This window comes from Schistocerca nitens, chromosome 3 (assembly GCF_023898315.1).
Source record: "Schistocerca nitens isolate TAMUIC-IGC-003100 chromosome 3, iqSchNite1.1, whole genome shotgun sequence".
Classification (NCBI taxonomy): domain Eukaryota; kingdom Metazoa; phylum Arthropoda; class Insecta; order Orthoptera; family Acrididae; genus Schistocerca; species Schistocerca nitens.
In genome coordinates this window covers 193673340-193690267 of record NC_064616.1, presented here as the reverse complement: position 1 = coordinate 193690267, position 16928 = coordinate 193673340, and the positions used below count along the sequence as shown (strand labels likewise).

Genomic DNA, 16928 nt, shown 5'->3' with positions numbered 1-16928 from the left:
AGCTGGTGGTGGCTCCATAATGGTGTGGGCTGTATTTACATGGAATGGACTGGGTGCTCTGGTCCAACGGAACTCATCATTGACTGAATGGTTATGTTTGGTTACTTCAAGACCATCTGCAGCCATTCTTGGCCTTCATGTTCCCAATTTTTATGTTACCAGGCCACAATTGTTCACGACTGGTTTGAAGAAACAACGATTTCACCACCCAGATCATCTGACATGAATCCCGTTGAAAATTTATGGGACATAGTTGAGACGTAAGTTTGTGTATAAAATCCTGCACTGGCAACACTTTCCCAGTTATGGATGGCTATAGAGACACCATGGCCCAGTATTTCTGCAGGGGCTTCCAATGATTTGTTGTGTCCCTGCCATGTTGAGGTGCTGCCCTACACCAGGCAAAAGTAGGTATGACATGAGCTTAGGAGATATCCCATAACTTTTGTCAACTCTGTGTACAACTTCCCTACAAGAAAAAAATTCTTTTTTGAAATGCAGTAATGAATATTACTGTGAACTCCTACTTTTATTACAGTCAGCTCATCATTAAGCAAATTTTGTGATATATTGCATGTTAATTAAAGTAAATAGTTCAGTAAAATTTTACCCATAGTTAATTTATGACTTATGTTTATGTTTCAGATTCATTTCTTGAAGACAGTACAATCAAGCAGTTGGATTAGAGTTCCAATTGCCATGGGATAGTGCACTTGGCTAATGTGTTTGCTTAGCCCAGTAATTTCCCTTTCTGTAAACTGCGTAAAGAACATTTGTTGGAGTGTACCATGGAATGACTTTTATATGTGTTTATATTGATTATTGCAAGTTGTTATAATGATTATTGAAAGTTGTTATAACTCTTCAGTGAAAGCAGTTGTTCGTGTAACAATTTTAAATGATAGTTAGAGAAACATTAAGGCGAGACTGTCTATTGTGTTTGGCTGTGCATAAAGCTCCAGTGATTATTTAGGAGAGTATGCCAGAGCTGCTCCTGCTAAATGTTATAAAACTATTTTTGATGAGAGGCTTCAGCAGATTCTGCATACTGATTCATTATTTGTGTACCAAAGAAAATATGTTATTGCTGTTTAATGCACATGACTAGTATGCTTGAACAGTTCTGACATAAAACATGTAGCAATGGAAGATGATATGGCAATCCTTTTATTTTATTTCATACAGTACACTGTTACAATAGATTTTGGATTTTTTAAAATAATTTGGCCAACTTTAAATTCGGTACAATTCATATGTTTCAGAACAAAGAATGTTTTTGCAAGTCATAAATAAGAGAAGGCACATTTAGATGTCCAAAAGTAAAGCTTAATTGGTATATTGTGTTTTGAAGTATCGTCAAAATGTTTTAATAACTCTTTTGAAGTAATTGTTTTCTTTTGTGGTGTTTGAGTTTCTTACATTTTGTATTGAAATTCGAAATTGAGTTTTTGCAGTTGATAATATAACGAAATGTGTGTTTAACACTATCTGTGCTTAAATTTTTGCATTTTTATATTCAACACATGAAATATGCTGACAGAACTTGAGGAGATGGAAGAAAATGAATTGCAAAATTGTCGCAAGAATTAAGTCCTAAGATATTAATTATGTGTTGTTTTATTAGAACTACAGGTATTACAACTTATCAAAGCATGCATACTAAGAAACATTATTCCAAGAAACTAAATACCAAAATTGTATCATTAACTTTGTGCTACATTATGATGTCATGTTATAAGCTCAGGGAGACCGAGTGGCATTAATGCATTTTGTTTTACATTTTATGATTTTTTTTTTAAATCTCAATTTGAAATACATAACAATACAAAATAATAAAATAGGGTATATTTAAATAAATGTCATTGGCATTTACAGTTTCCCTCTTACATGTTTTATTCTTGTTGTGATGTATTCTTTATAATTAAGAGATCAGTGGAACCAATGTGATATTTGTGGTAGAACAACCAGTAAAATCTTACATTTGGAATTGTATACGTGCACTATAAAATGACATTCAACATTCTTCTTCACAAACATTCTTTTGTTCTGGTTGTTACATCCAAATTAATTCATGAATCAACTATTGCTTCATTAAATTCCTCTTTTACATCATTGTGTTCCACATTGCCTTCTCTTAGTGAGAAACAGCACTTTTCTTTTCATCATCACTAAATTTTGCTGCTTGGGGTGGCAAAGAATAACTGAGACTCAGAACAGAGTATAGAAAAAGGCCGTAAACTTTATCAAATTCTGTGCATACCAGTCAGCAACACTGCCTGCATTGAAGACACACATTCAACATTGTTATCACAAGTTATATGTCTGTGGTAATGATTCAGCCACTGTATAAGGAAACATGTTTGTTTGTTTATTTATTTGCATATTCTTTGCGTGGTGCCATCACAGTGATAGCTTTTGCAAATGTCATGACTACACAGAAAAATGTGATACTTATGACAACCATTTTTAATTTCGGGAATACACATGTGTGTTATGATTAAAACCATGTAAAACAGATATTTGGTAAAAAATATTGACAATAACATTCAAACTTGTGAATCTGGATATAGCATTTTTATAGCCACAAAATTACAGTAAAAAGTTTAGAGGTTATCAACACTGCATGGTTTTTCTGTTTTATTATACACTCATATATTTGAGTAGCATTATTAACAGTAATATTAATCTTCTTTGATCTTAATGGAGATTATGGACACAGAGCAAATTATTTTAAAGTCAGTAAGTTGCCCATTAAAATACTTTGACTGTGCTGAAAAATATCTGGTAATCATTTCGTGCAACATTGTCATGCAGGACAGAATGTTGGGGAGAGGGGAATTAAGATACCAAAATTCACTGGATTAAGCTGATTAAAGGCAGAATTAATTAAAGGTAGCTAGTTGTACAAGATATTCTCTGTGAAGTCACTGTACTTTTAAAACAACAATTTTGGTAAATATTTCTCAGTTGGTTTCACTAGATCAGTCTTCTTGATAATATGACATTATGGCATATTATTTATTTTTATCCATTATTGACTTGCTTCAGGACTGCTCCCATGTAGATGAAATTTTAAAACATTGTTTTTTCAAACTAAATTTCAGATACTGCAATATTTACACAAATCTTGGTACAGTCTTGAAGTTATAATTTGAACATAAATTTAAAAAATGACCTTTTTCTATTTAAAGTAAAAAATTACTTGGTTGTTATTTTTTTTTTAGTTCTTAACAGTAAAAAAAAAAAATGGGTGTGCATGGTCTGTGGAACAATAGCATAGCTAAGAAAATTTCTTTGACAATGAGAGCTTTAGGCTGTATTGTTGAATTATATTTATAGATTGAAAATTAACTCTAATAATACTCATGAGAGAAGTATCTGATAATCTGTGTTCAATGAAGGCTAAGACTTGCTTGATACAATTAATTATTCAAAATCTGGTTGGTAACGTGTCCAGACTTGTTCAATTTTTTCTAACTTGTGAGATGGTTCCTGTGAAGACATTATAATGTTTTGAATCAATTAAGGAGGTTAAACTCCAGTAATACAGTGTGACTAAACGAAATTTTCTGACTGCGTAACTTTTGAATTCTCTGGGAGCTGCAGTAAAAACCATAATTACTTATCCTTCTGTAATGAATGAAGTCTCTGTTTCACTGTGCATATTAGGTTATGCAGTATACTTTAAGCAATATTCCTTTCTTTAATAGAACTGGCATTAGTGGGGAACTGACTTCACTTATTGAGGAAAAAGTAAGTCAGAGAGATATTATGAGCCTAACATTTGATGTTGGTTTTTGTCATTTCTTTTTCTGGGAAAGAATGAGATGAAACCTTGTATGATTATACCAACTGAGAGCCTTTAAATCATTGGTTATACGCTTGATTGTTATGTGACAAATAGTACAATGAATAACCAAATATTATTTTTTGCCCAGTCATTTTAAACAACTGAAATAATTTTCAGTAGACTTGTAATAAGTATATGCTTATCAAAAAAGAAATACTGTAGTGCAGTTTTCATGTTTTGTTGCAATAACAAGCCAGTAACCAGTATATACTCTACAGTTCAATTTAGTTCAAGTCTTTGTGCACCATTGACCACTTACAGCAGAATAGGTTTAGATATTAATATAAATTATAACAGGTTTTACAGATAAGTTCTTACAATTTAATTCCACATCTTTTAGAAACACCGTGAAACCTGGTTTTGATGTTTATTTCAAATAGCTCTGCTGTCTTGTAAAATGGGTATTTCAGTAATGTGTCATAAATCATAACATTGAAAATATTACAGAGCAAGGACCAAGTCAATGCTATAAGTTTACTGAAAAGTTTTAAGCATGTTATTTTGTGTGAGTCTGCAGTCTTTGTCAGTCTCTGTAGTGTTGTGAAGGTGTATATTCTCTCTGATGTTGAACTAAATTAAGTTGCTTTTGACATAAAGCAGTGGTATAGATTTGTAGGTTTAAAAAAGTCAGTATCTTGAGTTTGATAAAGAGATGTCAGGCAGGAAATGTGTGACTGAAACAGACCAAAATATTCCATCTTGAGATAATCATTAGTGACTGCATCTGTCAGTTTCTACATGAAATAGCACACTTTCACTATTCTCTTGCATACATGGCTAATATGTTCCTCCTAGCTTAATTTGGAATCAGTGTGAAAGCCTAACAATTTTACTGACTTACTTTCTACAGCTTTAGTTAACTGCACAATCAGTTCACATGTTTCATCAGGATTACAAAGGAGCTCATTTGAAGAAAAACGATTCGTTGATAGTTCTAGTTTTTCTTGTCTTGGCTGACGCAATTCTATTGTGTTGTGGTACATGTTAAACAGTGTTGTGTCATCTACATAATACACCACTGAATTAGCTCCTCCTTGGTAATGTAAATATTAATTGGAATGATGAACAAAAATGGACAAATGACGGAGCCCCATGGCACTTGAGTCCAAACTTCCTTCAGTGAAGAGCATTCTTAACTGAGACTAACTATCTCCTGTTCCTTAAATAGGAAATGTTGACAAAAATCTTAGGATTACAGGTGAAATACAGTCACTGTTATAACCAGTTTCTGGACGTTTATTGTGACCAGGAAGGTACTGACATCTCTATCCCCAACTAGATGCATCAATAAAATCTATAATTAATGATTATTTGGCATGTTTTCTGTTTCATTGCACAACACTGAAGGTCACACACACTTCTCAGTGAATAACTTTAATATTATAGCATGCTGACATATTAACATTATTCATTTTTCTTAAGTGGTGTTTTTGAGATTTCCTGATGTATTTGTTCATGTTGATCATTGCACTATCAGTAAAGCAATGGTCTCGGTAAAACATACTGTCCAAAGCAGGAATATCATCGGCTAAACATAATCATCAAATGTGAAACGTATCCATGGAATCGTCATACTAAGAAGAAACTGCTAAAGAGTAAATCCAGCGAATAATAGTATGTGGGAAAGCTACAGTTTGTTAGTCAGCAGTGGTTTCTATATGCGGTGTCCATTTCAGTGTAATAAGTGGATGTCTTTATATGAATCTATGAATCTCAGGGCATATTTCTCTTTATACAGGCTTCTACTGAGGCTAAGCCTCAAAAATGGCTTCATTCTGTACCAGAACACAGCCCACATGACATTTCGTACATACAGCCATAATTTTGTTGCCATGGGTCTATGAGAGCAGAACAGCAATCGTGTATGCTGCTTCTCGTGTAGATGACATGACTAGAGAGGAAAGAAAGTAAATGTGAAGGAAATGGTGTTAGAGAGTGTATGGCTTCTTTTCTACTATCTCTGACACCATTCCAACATTTTTATTTTGCTGTTTCAATGGGACATTAAACTCAAAGGTTCCGTGCTTTTTATTTTGCCTCCTTTCCTCTTCAGACAAAGTGGGCCCCTTTAATATAGCCCCCGAATGACCTGGTCATCTCTCCAACTTTAACTATTTCCTTTTGTGTTCTGAATAAACAATCTGGGCTTCTGAGAGCTATAAACACTGTCTTTATTGATTGTATGTATATCTGTGGGCTGTACTGAGATTTGTGCCTCCTGAGGGTGTGTATGGACCATCCTCTCTTTCTTGCCATGAACATAGTACTTTTTTATAGATTTTTGTTATATGGTTGGTTAACTATCACCTTTGCCTGTTATCTCCATAAGCGAGATAACACACTGGGATAAAACACCACATTTGCATTTTCAAGGAGCAGAGATCAAATCCTTGGTTGGCCACAAAAATTGATGTATTCTGTGGTTTCCCTAAATCATTTGAGGAATGTGTGGATGATCCATTCCATGGTTTGGTTAATTTGTCTTCTTATTTTCATCCATTAAAGTTTGATTTCCATCTTTAAGGACCTTCTCTGTGGTGAGGCATCAAACTATACTCTTCCTTCCTTCATCTTTATCTGTTCTATTTTGTATCTTCGTGTCCCTCGCTTTGTGTCCTCAGCTGTGCCTAGCAATTGACATGTTGTTCATCAAAGCAGTCTCCATTAGGTCATGATTTTTCTTACTTCACCAACATTTTCTTAATATCATCCATTGTGGCAAAACCTTTTTATTATTCATCCTTTATTCAGCCAGCTATTTGTTTGTTCATATAGACCTCTTGCCTTGTTTGATACCACTATGTCTTCTAAATAGTATTTTTTCAGTGTTCATGACTCCTCATTTTTATCATCAATCCTCTCTTTAATTTCAGTCCCATCATGTGGACTTCCATTTTATCTTCCAATGCCTACACTGTCACTGTCACTACATATATGCATTCACCATAACTAAACTACAGGTTCACATACTCTTTCTCTATGTCTACATACGTACTTAAAAAAAAAGGAGGGGGGGCGAAAAGCATGTAGCAAGAGAGTATAATAGTTAATCCTGAGAAAAAAATTAAAACTTTTTGGTCAGTTGTGAAGGAAGTGTCTGGCCAACAGCAAAAGGTGGAAGATATAAAGTCAGTACATAGAAAAAACGTTTTTGTTACTGATAAGTCAGATATATGTACAGTATATTACAATCACTTTCTGAATATAGTAGGTGAACTAAATAAAAACTTAGTTTCTGCAGGGACTTATATAATTCTCTTAGAAAATGGTTTTGCAAGTCTGCTGCCTGAAATACACCTCCATGATACTGACAAGGGGGAGATTAAGTCAATAACTAAATCACTGATGGATATGATGGGGTATCTAGCAGAAAGGATGGAAGGAATATTAGGGTTTATTGTCCTTTCGACAGAGAGGTCACTAGAGGCAGAGCATGAGCTGCGATTGTTGCAAGGATGGTGCCCAGTGCAGAGTCCCAAGTGACTGGAAAAAAGTACAGGTAACTCCTGTACATAAGAAGGGTGAAAGAATGGACCCACAGAATTACAGACCAATATCCTTGACATCAGTTTGTTACAAAATACTTGAATATATTCTGAGTTCGAATATAATAAATTTCCTAGAGACCAGGGATGGCTTCTGAGGTAGTGCCACTGTTCTGTGGCGCCATTTGTATAAAAAAAGAAAGAAGAGAAATCTATGTGAACTGTGCATAAAACATTGTTTCAGAGTATGAATTTTCGGATTTGAAGAGGCGCGTTTCGCCACGCGTGCTCTCGTGGTTTTCCTGAAGCTTGTAGCCAATTGCAGACTGGCACCGTGTACCCTCATAAGTGCTGTGTGAAGGGCTCGGCTGTTGTTTTTATTTTTCTCTTTTTTTCCCCTCTTTATTGTGATTTCATTCACCTGCCCCACATGGGCAGGGGAGGGCTGTCAGCGGCACAATCTGCCGCTCTTCAGCTGAGTTACATGACAGCTAATACAAAAATAAAATGTTATATACAAGGCGCTAAAAAAGGGGGACATAAAACAGAGTAAGGGGAGATAATGCAGGTAAAAATACACTGACATGGAGATGTTCAATGGGGGATAATTAAAAAAGTCGACATAAAGTTGAAAAACACAGTTGGTGATTCTTAAAACACAAAGAAGACACTGAAGGCACACGCACAGGTTAAAAGTCGGCCACAGTATTAAAAACACTCCAGAACAACACACTTTAAACCCTCCTGGAGCACACATGATGAACAATAAAACTGCCAGGTGGGACCTGCCAAGGGAGAGGCCAGAGAGGATGGAAAGGAGGGGAGAGCAAGGTGCACCAAGGGAGGCGGCGGGATGAAAAGAGTGAGGGCGTCAGCGGGTACACCAAGAGGCAGGAGACTGGTAGGGCAGGAGATGAAGAGGGAAGACGAGGCAGGAGGGAGTGCAGAGACACTGAAGGGGAGCACAAGGGAGGGAGGGGGAGTAGGAGGGGAAAGCCACTCAGGAGAAGGGGGGAGGAGAGGGAGCCCTGAGGAGGAGGCAGGAGGAAGATGGGGGTTAGAGTTGGTAGGAAGGGTAGATGTCAAGGCGAAGCTCATCATCTGGGAGGGGTAGATGGTGGAAGTTGCACTGGTGGAGGGTGTGGAGATGGAAAGAGGGTGGGACACAACGGTAAAGGCGCGGCAACGGGGGGGCGGAGAGGAAGGGTGACACCAGGGGGTGAGGGGGATCAATGCGGCGGACAATATACAGTGTGCGGATGTGTTCAAGGAAAACGAGAAGGTGGGGGAAGGGGATAGGGTCGTAGAGGATGCACGTGGGGGACTGAAGGCAGATGCGGAAGGCGAGGCGAGGCGGATCGCATGGCGTTTGAGGATTTGGAGGGATTTATAGAACCTGGGAGGGGCGGAAATCCAAGCTACGTTGACATAACAGAGGATGGGGCGGATCAAGGATTTGTAGGTGTGAAGATGGTGGAAGGATGCCAACCCATGTCCGGCCAGACAGGAGTTTCAGGAAGCAGAGTCCGTTGTGAGCTTCATGTTGGATGGTAAGGAGATGGGGAGTCCAGGTGAGGTGGCGCTCGAGGGTGAGGCCAAGGTATTTGAGGGTAGGAGTATGGTGGATAGGACAGCCATAAATGGTGAGGCAGAAATCATGGAGATGGAAGGAGCGGGTGGTGTGGCCTATGATGATCGCCTGGGTCTTCGAGTGGTTGATATGGAGGAACCACCAACTGGTGAATTGGTCAAGGTGGGTTTGGAGGGTATGTTGGGACCGTTGAAGGGTAGAATAATGGGCTAGGAAGGCGGTGTCATCAGCAAACTGGAGGAAATGAACAGGCAGGGGAGGTTTGGACATATCAGCAGTGTAGAGGAGATAGAGGAGAGGGGAAAGGACGGAGCCTTGGGGCACACCGGCAGATGGATAGAAAATATGGGAGTTGGAATTGTGGATAGTCACATAGGAGGGACGATGGGAGAGGAAGGAAGCAATGAGACGGACAAAGTTGATGGGGAGAGCATAGATCTGGAGTTTTAAGAGGAGCCCGGGATGCCTGACACAGTCATAGGCGTTCTGGAGGTCAAGGGAAACAAAGATAGTTGAGCGACGGGAGTTAAGTTGAAGGGAAAGAAGATTGGTAAGGTTAAGGAGCTGGTCGGCGGCGGAGAAGGAAGGCCAGAAGCCACATTGGGTAAGGGGAAGGAGGTGGTGCTGGTTAAGGTGGCGGTGAATACAGTGAGAGAGGGTGGTCTCGAAGACCTTACTGAACACAGAGGTCAGGCAGATGGGACGATAGGAAGAGGTATCAGGGGGGGTTTGTTGGGTTTAGGGAACAGCAGGACACGGTAAGTCTTCCACAGGTCGGGGTAAAATCCAGTGGAGAGGAGGACGTTATACAGGGTAGCAAGGACAGCCAGGAACGATGTGGGGGATTCCTTGAGGTGGTGGTAGGTGACACCATCATGACCAGGGGCGGTGTTGTTTTTGGTGCAGAGGACGAGTGTGATGTCATGTCCAGTGATGGGAGTGTTGATGTCTGAGGGGGGTAACCGTTCCAAGTACTGGAAGCTAGGGGCAAGCGGTGGGGCAGAGGTGTCAGTGCAGTCAAGGACGGTGGGGAAAGGGAGTAATCAAAATGGGGATTGTCAGGAAAGGGTGGATCGTCATGGAGGATGGGGTAATGTGGGGTGGGATGGCTACCAATAAGGTGATGGAAGGCTGACCAGTACTTGGAGGAGTTGACAGGGAGGGTGGAGTTGAGGTGTGTGCATGTCTGGCGCCAGTCCCGGCGTTTCTTTGATGTAAGGAGGTTCTGGATGTGTTGCTGTAATTGCTGGTGGCGGATGAGTGTATCCTGGTCACGCGTGCGGAGAAAGGAGCGGTAGAGCCTGCGGGACTCACGCAGAAGGACGGCCTGTAGAGGAAGCGTAGGGTGGTGAGGGTGGATGAGTTTGGTAGGGACATGAACCTCCACAGCGTCAGTGATGGTCTTCTGAAGGAAGGAAGAGGCATGGGTGATGTCAGCAGGATGATGAAAGGTGAGGGGGTGGCTTTCGACCTGTAAGGCAATGGATTCCCAGTAGGCATCCCAGTCGGTACGGCGGTTGTCATGGACAGACATTGGAGGGGCAGCTGGGCGTGTGGCTACAGGGGCGCGACGGGCAGAGATGGTGAGAAGGACAGGGAGATGGTCACTACCAACGGGATCAAGGAAGTCTGCAGCAATGCGACCAAGGAGGTTGGGGGAAGCGAGGATAACATCGGGGGTTTAGTTACTTTCAGGACGGGTGTGCTGTGGGAGAGGAGCAAGGTCACCATGGAGGGTGGCAAGGAACTGCTGCCACCGCTGAAGGGTGGCAGGGTCACGGCTGTGGATGTTGAGATCAGTTGTAATCACATAGGTGGAGAAGGTATGGTCAACATGGGAAATGAAGTCGAAGGGGAGAGGAGCTGCGGGGCGGATACAGATAGTGGCACAGGTGATAGTGAGGGAGGGAAAAAATATGCTGAGGAGAAGGTGTTCAGTTGGGTCATTGAGGAGGGGTTGTGGACGGACAGGGAGATGCTTGAGGTGGCCTATAGCGACCCCACCTCAGGCAAGGGGAAGGGGATTGTCAGTGCAGTGAAGGAGATAGGGGAGGTGTGGACAACATGGTGGGGTTGGAGGAAAGTTTCATTAAGGATGGAGGAGTGAACCTGGTGCTGGGATAGGGTATGCATGAAGAGGTATTTGTTGGCTGGGAGGGAGCGAATGTTGAGGTAGAGGAGACGATACTGGAGATGCGCCAGGAGGTCAGAGGTGGAAAGGAAGCAGGATAAGGAGAGAGGGGCTTAAACGAGGGTGTCGAGGTGGGTGAAGGTAAAGTGGGCCTGGTTGTGGGAAAAGGTGGCGTAGGTGTTTAAGTGGAAAACAGAGCGGGTGGTGAGGGAAACCTGCTGGAGTGTGTGGGGGTGCTGGAAGGGGTGGATGTTCTGCAGGACGGTGGTGAGGAACCAGATGATGTCTTCTGCTGTAGGGGTAGGGCAGAGGAAATGGTTGGGTTGGATGGGTGGGTTGATGGGGAAAACAGGGACAGTGAGCTCAGGGTTGGTGGGAGGGGGGTTTGGTTTTGCATTTGGAGGAATAGGTGGGGTGAGGTTCGTTGCAGGTGTTGCAGGAAGGGGGAAAGGTAAGGTTGGGACACTGTTTAAAGAAGTGGGAGGCTTTACAATGGGGGCAGGTGGGGGGGTTCTTGCAGTTTTGGGTGAGTTGGTCATTGTACAGGAGACAGTGCTGGCAGCGGTAGGATTGAGGAGGGGAACGGGGCGGGTCAACAGGGAGGCGGCGGTTGAAAATCATGGCTCCCTGTGTGAGGAGGTGGTCGATGGAGGAGGTGGACTCTGTAAATATACGGATGAGGAAGGTAGGGCCAGAGGAGCTGTAAATACGGCGGGCCGAGCAGATTTCCAGGGCGGGTTGGGCGTTCAGATCTGCCAACACCTCAGCCTCTGTGACCACAGGGCTGAGTTTTGTGATCACGTTGGTGAGGGTCGGTGGACCACGAGGCGCTTGGGGCTGAAGATGAGAGGAGGATGCAAGGAAAGGGGTGAGGGACGCATTGGGGCCAAAGGTGATGTGAGGAAGGCGCCAGAGGAGATCAGTATGGAAAGAGTGACAGGGGGACTAGATGAGAACAGAGTCCCTGCAAGGGATAAGTTGGGTGATAGGCACCACTGGGGATGTGTAGGTGTCGACATCGAGGAATTTTGGATCAGGGTTGGCTAGGACAAAGGTATACATGGAGAGGGCTGGGGAGGAGGGAGGTGGGGTGGTATCCATGGCAGGGTCAGAGGGAAGTGGGGCACACAGTGGTTTTTTGGAGGAGAGGTCCCCGCTGGGGCGTTTGGAAGATTTTTTGGCAGGTGTGGCCTGGGAGGAGGGATGAGGGACTGGATGGATGGAGAGGTGATGGGAGGCAGGGCCCTCCTGTGAGGCAGTGGCACCAGGTAAAAGGGTAGGGCGGTCTGTGGTGGCGACTGTGGCGCGGTGGGCAATTAATCGGGTGGGGGAAGCAGGGGTAGTTACAGGGGGGAGGTTGGGAAGGGGGGGAAGTCATCTCGGTGGGCGACAGGAGTGGGAGGGGGGCAGGAGCAGGGGTGACATACAGGTGGGGATAAATTGATGAGGAGGAGATAGAAGAGGAGGAGACCATGAGTAGGGGAGGTGGATGAGACGGGTTAATCCCAGAGAAAGCACTCCATAATGTTACAGTGGAGGCAGGTGAAGGGGAGGTGTAGATGATGGTGGTAGTGGTGGTGTCCAAGATCGCAGGGAGTGCCCATGGGTGACAGGAGTCGCTGAAGTACATAAGGAACTAAAACGGGGGGCAGCAACGAGCACTGGACGGCGGCGAGCACCGGGAGATGGCGGCAGCAGCAACAACAGCAGCAGCGAGCACCAAGAGACGGCGACCAGGTGACGGCGGCAGCAGCGGCAAGCACCGGGGGGCGGCGACCAATCGGCTGCGAGCTCCGGGCGGCAGCTTCGGCGAGGACCGGACGGCGGGCGAAAATATGACAGGAATGTTTGGGGCTCTTCGAAGTCAATGATACACCCGAGTGTAGCCCAGGTTGTGTGAGTCCTCGATTAGGAACTGAGGGGATCCAACCCTCGAATGGCTGTTGGTTCCTACAAGCTTCTTATGGCTTAGGTGGAGCGACAGCTAGTCTGACTCAGAGCTTTAAGTTCCCTCCACCAGAGAGCAATGAAGTGCAGGACCTATAGTGGAGAGCCTATATAGAGAGAGAGTGGCCAATAAGCCCATGGCCGCCATGTTTTTACCATATTGTGTGCGGAACGTGCAATTGAAAGGTATTCACTTCACGAGTAAAATAAGGCATGTGTTTGACGCATGAGACCAAGGCAGATCTAGCATAATGCTCAGTACATGATTAAAACAAATACCATTCGTCTTTGTTTATATAGGCCTAATAAATTTGTGAGCAAATGGAAGTATGGTGAAGCAGTGTGTATGTCTGCCAAATTTCAACAGCTATATTTTATGACGCTATATAAACATTGAAAACATTGGCAACTGATTAATAAGAAGTTTCATTTAATGTATCTCAGATTACATGGTGCTATTTCTGATTTCTTCGTGAAGATATTCATCACTGAAATTAGTAAACTCTTGTCTCTTTCTGTCCCCACATAATGCATTTTAAGTGTGTGTCGATCTTATAACATTTTCTTATGCTGGCAGAACACATCAATCTGTATACACTTTTAGAGGAACTCTGTGCCACAGAAAATCGGAAAACTATCAATTCTTAGGTACTCTACTGAAACAGCAGAAAGTAATTCAAAATAGGTAACTGAATATCCACATGATAATTATAATTTACAGGAATGTAAATAGCCAAGACTACAGAGCCAAGTGCGAGTCGCCAGTTGGAAGTATGTAGACTTAGTGTTCCGTATACATGTTAAAACACATCGTCTAGCTTGAATTGTCACTCAAGAACCATTAAAAGTCTAGAAAATAACGTTAAAAAAACCTAGGTGGCGCAGGATTCGAACTCACGATTTTTTTTTCCATTGTTGATCGTTGGGTCTGGTCATTGCGGACGTCACATGACTTCCGTTAAAGGTCATTTGCTAATCCTTCTACTCAGTTCTTTTATTACAGAGGCCAAACAGCTCTCTGACCGAACACGATGAGCTACCTTGCCGGCAAGTTTTGAAGTCGAGTCAGTTACCACTAGAGCAGGGGCTCACCCGTTCTACAAGGCCACATTATTGATACTGTGGTGTTCATTTAGTTTGTCTTTCATTGACGGAATGTATCAGTAAAAATGTTATTCTGTAATTTTTTTTTAATTTTGTTTTGTAGGCATTATAAGCATATAGAAAGAAACTGATTGTCCGATGCACAAAGAAACCAAACGAGCTTTCTAACAGTGACAACTAGTGAGTAAAACACATGTAACATAGGGACATCCCATGACTGCAAGAGTTCCTTGTACTTACAACAGAACAAAATGTTAATACTTCAGCCTTACTAACGGCATATCACAGGAGAAAATTATTTACTTCACACAGAAAGGAATAATTTGTTGGTTTCCATAAGTCGTCTTTACGATTCCCACCTTCTCGGTTGACTTTCACTGCCCACTGTTTACGTCTTTCTGCATTTCTTGGAAGAACGAGCATCATATATCCATCTTCACTTCGGTTTTTGCACCCAACAGCGGAGCAACCAGGCATTCCTCTTGACTGTCCTTGATGATTTTGTAATTAATATTATCAGTGACACTCAGTAAATCACTTTAAATAAGAATTTTGCCTCTAAAATTGCTGTGAAGTTCTAAAAGTATCGTCATAGATCCGACCAACACAGACTGTAAGGTAATTTACGTAAATAGAACCGACAGATAACATGTAAAAGTCCTTCAATTTGCGTTCGAAGCGTTGAAAAGAACCAATAATACAGAATCACACACAGTATCTATTTATACTCGTACCAAGTCATCGGCAGTTCGGTAAAAACATGGCGTCCTCGGCTCTCAGCCAATCAGCGACACTCCCTCTAGGACCTATAGAAGCACGATCTGCCAACTAGCGATCATGTTAGAATACATCGGGGCGCAGATTTCTTGTAATCCAGGTTTACAATCTTTCTGCAAGTTAATGCTAATGCATTCCTAATCGCTAAGTACTGCTTAAGTAAATCGAATGCAGAAATAATACACTTAAATATCGGTATAAATATCTGTATGTGATTTGAATATAATTTTGCCCTTAAATTTTGAAACTAAGAGGCATTATTTCAATATTGCTATATTTCACAACAGCAGGGCCATTGCTACAGAACAAAAAAACTAACGTATTCGCCACCTGTTGAGCATCTGTTTTCCAAGTAAGGTGTAGTATTTCTGTTTATACGTGTTACGTTCGTGTGAGACTGTTCTGTACAAACACGTTGTTGTTATTGTGAGGTCAGGTAATTGACCGTATATATCTCTCTGCAAAGTGTTATCCGCAAGGTAAAATTCAATTGACTGTGAAAATAGGAAACATGAACAAAGTAAATGAGTTATTAAAAAACACCATTTAGTGACAGAACTCCCGAATCTTAATCTGCAGCAGCAAACAAAAAATCGGTGCCGTAAGTTAAATCCAGAAATTTACCAAAAGAAGTAATGGATTTGTGGTTGTGAAGAAAGCAATGCTGTTTTTTGTTTTCCTTGTGTGTTATTTGGGGGAGATGTTCATCGGTGTAAGACCGGAATAATTGATATTGGGCATATATGGTCTAAAATGAAACTACATGAAATGTCAAAGCGACACATGAATAATGTGCTTAGTCTTTCATTTCTAGGCAAAACCAACATTTAGCAGAAATTAGAAAACGCAATATAGACAAGCAACTGACAGCCACAACAAATGTGTAGAAAAGAATAGATATATACTGAATTTAACTGTAAACTCCATTCGGTTCTGTGGTGTTTTGGAACTGACTCTCAGGGGCCACGATGAATCTGAGCCTCTCAGAATAAGGGAGTTTTTCGCGAGCTAATTCAGTTCAGCGCGGAACTGTATGAAGATCTTCATATTCATCTCATTCAAGCGTTAGTGTTCAAAGACATTTCTAGGACAGTTCAGAACTAACTACTGCAATGTACGTTGGAAGTGTACCATGATGAAGTTCGTAGAGAAATAAAACGTGCCGATTATGTTGCAATAATGGAGAATGAAAGCACAGATGTGTCTTGCGAATTTCAATTGTTTATTGTTTTGCGTTATGTTGTTGAGGGAAAACCTGTTAAAAGATTTTGGAACTTTGTTAATCCAGAAAGTCAGAATACTCATGCTATAGCTAAGAGTATTCTCAAAGAAACTGAACCATTAATCGGCGATGATCGAGCAAAACTAACAGCTCGATGGTGCAAACGTTATCGGAGGCAAGTCGAATGGGGTTCAGAAATTAATTAAAGACAAATATCAAAATGCAAACTACATCCATTGTTATGCGTATCAGTTCAACGTTATGTCTACGGCAACGTCAGTTAATCGCAAAGCCCGCATCCTTTTTGCACACCTTTCAGGTAGTTCTTCTTTCATTTCTAACTCACCACAGGGGTCAAAAGTGTTGCCAAGCATTATTCAGAAAAGCTTGCCCCGAGTGTGTGACGAGATGGGATTACCATTCGCGAGTAGTAAAAGATGTTTTTGAAAACAGGGAAAAATCTTATTACAGTTGCGGAAATCACTGAAACGAAGTGATAGCATAAAATTATCTTCTACTAATGAAAAAGCTGGTTCATACAAACAAAGACTGCAAGATAACGAATTAATTTTCTGGCCATCATTTTTCTATAAGTGCCTCATACCGAGGCCCACGAGAAAGACAGGCCGCGGCGCGTACGTCACGAAGGCAGTCCTGAACTCGCTCTCTCGCTCAGCTCAGCACACAAAATGCGTTTCTAAACCTGTTAACTCGCAGCTGGGAGTGTAAGTACTAAAAATCTGCTGTCGTGAAGTCTTACTGATTAACAGTACTACAGCAAAATTTAATTTAAGATCAATACTCGATAAAAATGGTATAAC

At 41.8% G+C, this 16928-nt stretch overlaps 1 protein-coding gene and 1 long non-coding RNA gene across 3 annotated transcripts in view; one reads left to right on the top strand and one right to left on the bottom strand.

Moving 5' to 3' along the window:
• Positions 1-1826, top strand: part of LOC126248139 (dual specificity mitogen-activated protein kinase kinase 7-like) — a 176284-nt gene extending 174458 nt beyond the window's left edge. Inside the window, exon 10 of one of the 2 annotated variants that reach the window (XM_049948835.1) lies at positions 646-1826. The gene's annotated coding sequence lies outside the window, so the exon portion shown is untranslated. The remainder of the gene's footprint in view (positions 1-645) is intronic. The other variant, XM_049948834.1, reaches the window with a different exon arrangement.
• Positions 1-14810, bottom strand: part of LOC126248140 (uncharacterized) — a 28800-nt gene extending 13990 nt beyond the window's left edge. Inside the window, exon 1 of the long non-coding RNA XR_007545424.1 lies at positions 14468-14810. This is a non-coding gene — a long non-coding RNA (uncharacterized LOC126248140). The remainder of the gene's footprint in view (positions 1-14467) is intronic.
• Positions 14811-16928: the final 2118 nt, after the last annotated feature.